Raw genomic sequence first — 10,749 nt, 5'->3', positions numbered from 1 at the left:
AAATCGAGCCCAACTCAAACCAGCCCACATGTTAAATTCGGCACCAGCCCATTATCCCTTCCACCCGATCCAGGCCACACCCGCTTTCTACCCGACCCGGCCCACTATCTCAATTAAATCCCTAAATCTCTAAACGAAAACACAGACGCGCCTCCTGTCTTCTTCTTCCTACTTCCATTTCAAGGAAAGGTCCAAATCTTTCTCAGCCATGGCAGAACTTTGCCATGCTATTTTCATACGAATCTCTCCTCTCTCTTTATCTCAACGTTCACAAACTTCTCTCTCTCTCTTATCTTCGACAATTAAGGGTAAGAGGACAAGTTACTTTTTCTTCGATCCGAAATATCCACAAACGACTTTGTTCAAAATTCAAACAGCTATTCACTTTGAAATCCCGCCCAAACGATACCCTAGAGTTTTAGCTTCACCTATAAATAATCTCAAGTCCTCAGCAAAGGGGAGGTTTTTTTTAGGTCCGTGGCTTGCTCCTCAAATTTCATACTATTTAATAAAATTACCTTTTATTCTTGAACATTTTCTCATACATAAAACGTTCTGGTCTGTTTCGATCCGATTCAAATTTGTTCGGGAGTAAGAGAGTAGATTCGAGGCCGTCGACGCCCCGTTCACTGCACCACCAACAGGTAAAATCTGATGCTATTTCGACTTATCGTTTTGTTAGAATTATGTTGGCATAGGAAAATCATGTTTTAATGTCTTGTTGTTGCCATTTGTGATTCGAAAACATGTTTGCATTTCTTATTGCGTGTAACTACTATAGCTGACAAATGTTGAATAGACATTAAGGTTCACGTCGTAGTTTTTTTTTTTTTACCATTTGTTGATACTTGAATATGTTTTATGAAAGTTCCATAAATGAAATCATGTTAACTCCGCTTCTAGAGTTTCTGGATGTAGAGTTCTTTTCCCCCGTTTAAAAAAAAATCCAGTATGTTTGTGTGTTTATGTATGCATTAGTTTAGATTTTATTTAGTCAAGTTTATATGCTTGCCAATCAAAGTATGTAGGATTTGTTTCATTCACGGTATGTGTTTTGGTTCCACCTAGCCTATGTTTCAGTTTTTTAACATATGTTTAGCTTAGTTTAGTTGCTAATGTGATTATGAGATTTGCCTATAGGATAGTCGACTTTAACGAGCGTTATGTGTTGCCCTGTGTTGATCTCAATCCCTTGACAAATGATTTAGCTTAAACATGATGCTTAATCTAAATATCGAATCTGGTTCATGTGGAAAGACGAAAGGCTATGCAAATAGATTTCACAAACTTGTAGTCAAAATATTGTGCGTGATTAACATTGTTCATCTTGTTGTTAGAATGCACTAAAACAGGACAGAGGGAATATTATTTGTCTACTGCGAGCCTCCCTCTGTGATTAGTTATCAATGGTTGAAGGGTGCTGCTTCTTTGCATTTTCATTGTTTTGATGCTTTCCAGTACTATCTTTAAGCTGAGTTCATCAAATGATGGATATAATGTTTTGATCTTCCTGTAGTTTGATATCCCCTTTTACCCCTATATGTTTGTCATCATTTTCTAGCAGAGGGAACAATTTGGATTAGGCGATTTAATCCTTTTATGTAGTGATGAATACGCCCAACGATTTGCTATTTGGAAGTTTGGATTTTGACTATTTCTGCTTTGTATAGATCACTTCAATATTCTTTTAGTATAGCGGCTAATATAGAACTTTGGGTGTACTTGATCTATTCATGAAGTTGATATTCTTCCATGCAACCACAAAAGAAATATAGTAGGAGATATGTCTTTCTGGTGTTGTACTAGTACCACATCTTTGTACTACTATCAATAAAGCCTTTATCATTTCAAAAAAAATAAAAAGCCCACAATGGATTGAATGCCTGAAGAAGCTTTTCTCCTCTTACCTCACAATGGAATCTTGATTGTCCCCTCTGCTTTTCATTTTTTTTCTTTCTAAACTTCGACTATGCTTGCTGTTTGATTAATGGATTCAGTTCTTGTGCTATCTGAATCATCGTCGATTGGTTCTTTTGCAGTATGAATCATCCTTGTACTTGGTATTTTCTTCCTTTTCTTCGGCATGTTGCACCGCGAATGGTTGATACTGGATATGTCTCTAGCATTTCCTATTTTGTTATGTACCAAGTGTATTACATTATTGTTGAACAAAGAAATTCCTACTAAACAAACTAGCTAGACATTCTAGCCATGGTGAACTTGGCGGACATTAACTTGGAATTAATTGTTTGGCGGCATCTATTTTACTTTCCATAGTTTGTTGAGAATTAAATTTCCCTTTGCTAATTCCTCTTATTTTCTTTTCTTTGTTTGCATGAACACCGGAGCCGAAGAGTCTCACTTTGAGACTCAACGACGCCGCTATCAGACGGAGCCCGTGCATCCTCGATCATTTCCAGTTTTACATCGCTCAAAGAGAATTACAAAATAATCAAATCTTTCTGTCGGGAGTTTATTTTGGCTAATTTATTTATTCGTTGATGCTGCTTGTGTTACACCCCATTTTAACTAGGTTAAATTAAGGTACAACATATTGGTGATTCCTAAATTATTTAACTAACTTAAGGAGTCGCCACCTAATTAATTTAGAGGTGAATTAGGACACCTATCGATTATTTAATATTAACTCCGTTTAAAGTATACTAACCTAAGATTCTAGATAAGGGTTCAATTAATCTAAAGGGAAGGTGTTAAGCACCCTTTAAGACCCGTACTAAGACGGTTAACCGACCGGACTTAAGATTAATTAAAATATGGCTAAAAATGAATATTTTTAAAATATTGTACTAAAGTATATTTATTGAAATCTTACAAAATATGCATGCATGCGTAAAACACTAAAGTAAAAAGTCGAACATCTATTAGTTTAAATTATATAAGCATAAGAACATAATTTGGGCCCTCCGAAGAAAATAAAATGTAGCTAATTTGTGGAAAGCTTCGTACTGTTAAAAAATATTGAGCAACATATGGGTGAAAAAATGGTGACTTGACTTAATGAAATTGATAAAAGTAATAAATTGATTTCTTGGCAAATTTGTAAAAATGTGATTTGATGTTTTTCTGAGAAGTCATTTGAACATAAATTTTGACTTATGAAATAAGTAAAAATTTTGTGGACTAAAGCTTGGTTTATCAATTAAGCAGGTTTATAGAATTCCATTACCGATTTAAACTACTTCATTAATTGGATGTGAATCCTAGGTGTCAAGTAGCAAAGAGTGACATAATATTAAAGCATATAACCCATACTAATTCTCCCCAAGCATCACGAAAGAGTAGGGGGGTGGGGAACTACTTCCGCTATTTTTTGGCTTTTACATAGTTAAGACAAGAGAAAATAATAGTCCAAAGAAAGTGACTCCGGGTCCATGCTCGGGAAGAGTCTTGCATTAAGACTCTATGTTCGCTTCAAAGTGCTTTTTGCGGAGCAATGAATTGGGGCTTTGAGGTCTTAGATCCACTATTACTCCACCAACAAAATGAGAACTAAAATTTGTAAATAAACTAAAGTCGATAGATAAGAGTTGAAAGATTTTTTTCGTTTTTCCTTCCCCCCCCCCCCCCCCCCTCTGTTTTTGGGCTGAAGCATAAAGAGGTATTTATAGGCAAACATTAGGGTTTTCGAATTTGAACTTTGAACAAATAAAGAGGGTCACGGACTGAGATTTTGGCTCCAAAGAGCCGTTTGAAAAGAGAGACAAATCTTTGAGAATACAGACTTCTTCAAAAGCTTTTTTGGATTTTTGCTTGACCAAATCGTGTGATGAAGATGAGAGATGAAGATTTTAAAGACTTTCATCGAAATAGGCCTACAAGTTCTGGTGTAGAAGGGAGAGGGATTGGCTTTTGTTCATAAAGGGGAAAGAGGTGGGAGGCTCTTGCTAGAAAAGATGAAAAGTTTTGCACCTTAATTTTGTTTCTAGGTTTTGTTTGGATGAAGAGGGCTTTCATTTGGGCTGGTTTGGGATTCATTTGGATCAGTGGGGAGGAAAAAAAAATGGGCTGCCGAAACAATAGATTGGGCCGCGAAAACAGTGGGCTTCTTTCTTTTTATTTTTTCTATCTCAAACATTTTCTCGTGCTTCCTCATCATAATAATTTATATAAGTTATACTTATAACATATGCTACTGTTTACTAATATATATGTATATCTATAATATGGCCAAAATAAAATTATAAACTAGAAAATTTACATATAAAAATACTAATGAATTAATAACAGTGGTAATATAAACTATAAATGTGCTAATTCGCGTAATGACAATAACGTCTTAGTAATACTAAAAATAATAACGAGATGTAAATATAATAATACTAATGCTAATAATAAGAGTAATAATAATGGTACTACCAATATAAGTAGTTGTATTAGAAATGGAAATAATCACACTAATAAGTAAAAATTGATTATTAATGACTAGGAAGCGTAAAGAAATCATTTAGAGGGAAAGTGGGACAAAACTGGGTGTCAACGACTTGTCCCTCTTTGACCGTAAATGATGAAAGAGTTTTCGGGCAAAGAAGTTGACGTAGTAGCCAATTTTGTCCCGACCAAACGTGTTGTCTCGAAGGGGTTTGTGGTAAAGGTCTTGAAAAGGATTATGGGGTATAAAGGGAAGTCGAAAAAATTTACGGTCGAACTTCATTTTCAAGTCGCCTACATTTTCGGGTTCTACAAAAATCAGATAGATAAGGCGATGTCGATTTCAAAAATTGTCCCAGTGTCGAATTGAGGAGAGATTGGGTTAGGCCATTAAGATTTTAGAGAAAAGGACATGACCGAACTTGAAAGCATTTGAAATACCTACATATCCGCGGATTTGTAGAAATGTAGTGAGGGAGTAGATATTTGACCTCTTGCTGACGAGCTTAACTCAACTTTCAGCAATTGCCCCAGTTCATTCCTTAAGATCATGATCCACGAGTTGATGTGCGATGCCAACTTTAATCTTGTCATTTCAAAGAAGCCACAAGCTAAAAACAATTGTTAGTGATAAAGAAATATTTGTAAATAAGACAGGGCTGAAGAAGTTCACAGTTGTAACCCGTGTTTCAGAAGTTGAATCCACATCATACTTCGGAGATGAATCAAATTTATGGTTTCAATTTGAAGAAGAATTAAGTCGACATCGATATCCACTTTTAAGGAAAGCTAAATCCACATCGACGTCTGTTTTTAAAGAAAGCTAAAACAATGATGACGTCCACTCTTATGGGGAGCTAATTTATGACCACATTCGAGTCCATATGTACACAATCCATAGTGCATAAATATTAACCCACGCCCTTATCCACAAAATTCATGTCCACGTCATAAAACTCATGATGTAGAAAAAGGAATTCGCGTCCACATCCACATCCACAAAAATCTACGATGCGCAAATATAAATCCACGTCCACGTCCATATTCCACGGTACAAAAAATATAAATCCACGTCCAAAAAATCCACTGTGCAGAAATTTAAATCCACGTCCACAAAATCCACTGTGCAGAAATTTGAATCCACGTCCATGCCCAAAATTCACAGTGCAAAAACATAATCCACGTCCAGTTCTACGAACTTTATAATGCAAAATATAAATCCACTTCCACGTCCACATCCACATCCACATCCACATCCACGAAGTCATTAGTGCGAAAATGTAAATCCACATCCAATTTCACAAAATTTATAATGCAAGAAAGATAAATACACGTCCACGTCCACAATGCTCATAATGCAGAAAGATATATCTACGTCTACGTCCACAATATCCACAACGCAAAAAATAAATCCATGTCCACATAGTCCACGATACTGAAATATAAATCCATGACCGCTTTCACAATTCGTAATGTAGAAATGTCTATCCACGTTTATGTCCACATCCACAAAATCATTTGCGAAGAGATATAATCCCACATCCCGTTGTGACGGAAGTTAAATCTACAATTGTCTCCATGAGTTGACATATGATGCAAGACTTCGATCCTATCATCTTATTAAATACCACATTCTAAAAAGAACCTGTTAGCGACTTGAAATAAATACATATGTACAAAGTGATGACAAAATTGAGGAATTTAAACTAATAACAGGTGACCATGTCCATATCCACTTTGAAGAAGGTTAAATCCACGATCATGTGCCCTCGATCCGTCGAGAAATGCCACGAGCTAGAAACCACTGTTAGTGGTCAGAATATGTAAATAGTTGGGTTTGAAAGAATTTACGCTTACACCCCTTGGTTGAGAAGGTAAATCCATGTCCACCGTTGCGATCAAAATTTCATGAAGAGTGGAACAACATCCACCGTTTAGCGAAAGCTAAATTTACATCCACATTGAAGAATGTTTGCCTTTTGAAGAAAGCTAAATCTTTGATCACATCCATAATTAAAATTTGAAGAAGAGTCAAATATGCGCCATATCCATGTTAATTGAAACATGTCTCATCAAAGAAAAATTGTGAGTTTAAAAGAAAATTGGTTGACTTGTGCTTGTTGGGGAACTTGGTCCTTGAATTGATTCTTGGCCTAGTCGTGTCCACGTTCTTCGAGGCCCCACTAGATATTTTGCTTTGCCAAGGAGTTTCAGTTATAAGTAATAAAAAATGTATTTTGAAAATAAGAGTAACGAGATTTGGATGACTTCGAAAGGAAATACTTAGTGGCTCTAATAGATAAAATGATTGTGAAGACTCGAATTCGAACTTATCAACATTTCTAGAAAGATATGAACGGACTTTATTTAAAATCGTTGAACATTTAAGACCACTTTTGTGCTACTTCTAAAAAAATGCCCAGTTTCTAGTCCTTGAGGCGCTTTGTTCTAAACAGTTGAAAAGTGAGAAGTTATAATGAAAATTTTTGGAAGCGATTTGACTGATTTCAAAAATTTGTCCCAGTTTCAAGATACTAGGACACATGAATTTAAACAATGGGAAGATCAACACTCTACACAAAAATTCTTACGTATCTAATAGGGACATTGAAATTTTTAAAATAGAAGGGCCGAACCCGCCTTGGGTTGCCTACGTATCCCAAAGGAATCAAGCCAGACATAGTTCGTGAATACAAATAAGATTTTTTTTTTAATAAAAGGAGGGCTGAACCCGATATGGGTTGCCTACGTAATCAAAAGGAAATCAGGCCACACGTAGGTCAAACCTACAAAACAAAGACACCGAAATATTTTGAACAGAGTGGCCGAACCCAATATAGGCTGCCTACGTATCCAAAAGGAAGTCAAGCCAAACGTAGTTCATTACAACAAATGACAAAGTCCTAATTTAGAAAGGCTGTAACAAAACATAGAGGCGACATGACAAAAAACAAAGGTTCTATCTTATGCCTCCGGCCTATTACAAAAGGAAATTTAAACATAAATTACTGAAACTCTCGGCGAACCAGGGCTAAGATGCAAATCTAATTCTTCAACTCAGGTCCTGGTTCGGCAGTCCATAAGGTCGGTGTTTTAGCAATGTCTTCAATTACCATAGCATGATCATCTTCATCTTCCACGAACAAGTTTTTGACCCCTTCCACAATATCATCATAGGCAACTTCAACAGTCAAATCTGAAGTTTTGGGGATGGCAGGTTTTGAGAAAGTTTGATCAATGGTAGGAATGGGTTTTGACAAGAAAATCTCCTTTCCTTTATTCTTTCGTGCTTCCTTCACTTCTTCCTCAGTTGGTTCATATCCCAAACCAAATGTAAACTGTTGTGCAGGGAGGACTACAGGCTCAACCTGCCTATTTAATGTCTTCCCTAACCCAAATCCAGGTTGGTACCCATTTTTCAGCATTTCCTTTGCCGCCATGATTGCGGCGCATGACATTTTTTATTCTTGAGTTTGACTCCCTTCACCCACTCTAGTAACATTCACAACCTCCCAAGCATGGTAAGTTGTTCCATCAAACCCTCCTGTTGTCTCAAGGAACGGGATAGATTGCTCTCGATAGATGGACACGTCACATTCTCCTTGTATGCATATTTGTTGTTGATTCCACTCAAATTTGACAGTCTGATGCAAAGTAGATGGCACAGCTCCAGCCAGATGGATCCACGGTCTTCCTAACAACATGTTGTATGTCGTGGAGATATCAAGTACTTGAAAATCCATAATGAACTCAACAGGTCCAATTAGCACGTTTAACTCTATTTCTCCAATAGGATGCCTTTGAGCCCCATCAAATGCTCGAATATTCATATCACTTGTCTTAAGCTCGCTAATATTATATCCGATCTTCCTCGGACTTGTTAGTGGACAAATGTTAAGTCTAGAGCCTCCATCAATCAATACTTTAGACACAAACATGTTATGACACTTGACAGTTATATGGAGTGCTTTGTTGTGACTACATCCCTCTGGTGGCAGTTCTTCATTCTCGAAGCTGATTCGATGACTGTCAAGCACGCGCCCAACTATTCCAGCTAATGTCTCACTAGTTGTTTCGATTGGAACATATGCTTCACTCAAAATCTTCAAGAGTGCATTTCTGTGTACATCCGAACTCAAAAGCAAAGAGAGGATAGGAATCTGGGCATTGGTCTTTTTCAACTGTTCTACAACTGAGTATTCGCTGGCCTTAATTTTTCTCAAAAGTTCTTCTGCCTCGGCTCCTGTCACAGCCCTTTTGGGAGGCACATTGCTTTCTTTAGTTTGCCTCAATCTAGCTAGCTCTTCTGGGGTATAGCACCTTCCGGACCTTGTCATTCCTGACGTCTTAGTCTTGTCAGTGATCGTTTCCTTTCCTCGACATTCCATCACAGCTTGTTGATAATTCCATGGTACGGCTTTGGTATCGAGTACTGGCAACTGATTGGGCGCTTGAACTACCTCCACAGGTGTTGATGAAGCTCCTAATATCTCGACAGGCACAAAACCTCTTACCACTATAGCCGGAGAAGCAATGGCTATAAGACCATGATCTTTCACGCTATCCACAGGCACTATAAATTTGGCCGGATCGTCATCACTTTCATCTATTCCAATCATATTTATCGAGGCCCCATCATGGGTCGGGAGTGGATTGTTATCCACGTTTGGTGCCGGTTGTTTGACTATGATCTGTTTTGCTTCAATAAGATCTTCAACCTTGTATTTCAATGCGTAACAACGATCAGTGGAATGGCCTTTTACCCCCGAATGATATGCACACGTTTTAGTGGGATCAAAACTTCTAGGTAGTGGATTTGGAATTCTACCTTCCACAAGATATAATAAGCCTGAAGCTTGCAGTCTTTCAAAAACAACGCTCAATGGCTCTTCTAACGGTGTAAAATTGCGAAAAGGTCTATTTGGGCGAGATGTGGATACATTGTTTGGATGATGAAATTGTGGTGGTGAAGCTTGGTATGTTGGGGGTCGTGGAGCTCGGTATGTTGGTTGTGTTGTAGACGGGGTATGAAATTTGTGGTGATTGAGGTTGGTAAGATGGCAAAGTTTGGTTGTATGGATGTGATGAATATTGGAAATATTGTGAGTGGAGAGCGTTAGACTGGTACCGCGGAGGTTGTTGATGGTGGTATAAGGTGCTTCCCAAAGCCATTACCGCTTCCGCTTCCTTTTCCTTTTTCTTTCCATTTCCAAGAGCACCAGTTTGTATGGCCTTACTAGTAGACTGCAATGCCGCTAGACTTGTTATTCTCCCTGTCTTGATGCCATCTTCGATCATGTCTCCAGCTTTGATCACTTCTGCAAAAGTTTTTCCGCCTATTGTCACCAAACGTTCATAGTACTCCGGTTCTAGTGCCTGAATGAAAAAAGTAACCATTTTTGTTTCCTCCATAGTGGGTGTACCCTAGATGCTTCTTCCCTTTACCCAATATCATATTCTCGGAATGATTCGGTTGACTTCTTCTTTAATTTTGTAATTGAGATTCTGTCAGGAGCGATCTCAACATGAAACTTGTAATGATCCACAAAAGCATTTGCCAAGTCATCCCAAGTATGCCATTTGGTTGTATCTTGCTTAGAATACCACTCCAAAGCTTTTCCACTCAAACTCTGATTAAATAGTTTGATTCTTATCCCTTCATTATTCCCCACACCAATCAACTTTTCACAATAGACCTTCAAATGGAAGAAAGGGTTTCCCGACCCATCAAACTTCTCAAATTTGGAATCTTGTAACCTGGTGGCAATTCTACCTCAGGAAATGCACATAATTCTTCATATCTCACGCTTTGGTTACTACCTAGTCCACGCAAACTTCTCATAGCATCTTCCCAAACTTTTGAGCTTTCTATTTATCATTTCATCATTAACTGCCCTTGCCTCCTTTTCGACTTCGACATAATGATCAACATCTGTGCGACATAGTCCTTAGGTTTGTGTCATGGGTGGAGTTGTGGCATAATTATATACCGGCGGAACTTGATGCGCATTGGTAACATCATGTGCCAGCGGTATGTACTGAGCCTTTGAAGAAGCGGTTGTAAACAAAAGAGGAGCATTTTGAGTAACTAGGTGGGCGAGGGGTTCGGAATGAACTGGTTGAGAAGTGGTAAAATAGTTTGCTTGGTTAAGTTCATCCAAGTTTGGAAATGGACGTGGCATAGGCAAAGTCTGATGAACCCCATGAGATTGAGTCATGTGTGGCGGAGTTTGAGAAAACGACCGATTTTGTAGTACCATGTGACTTAGTTCAGCAACTCTTTGCTCGAGACGAGCAATGATCTCCAAATGTGTTTCTGGTTCATTAGAGGATGTGGGATCACTCGTGATCGGTAAACTA

Source organism: Lycium barbarum, chromosome 3 (genome assembly GCF_019175385.1).
Source record: "Lycium barbarum isolate Lr01 chromosome 3, ASM1917538v2, whole genome shotgun sequence".
Lineage (NCBI taxonomy): Eukaryota > Viridiplantae > Streptophyta > Magnoliopsida > Solanales > Solanaceae > Lycium > Lycium barbarum.
Note: the sequence above shows the minus strand (reverse complement) of the source record.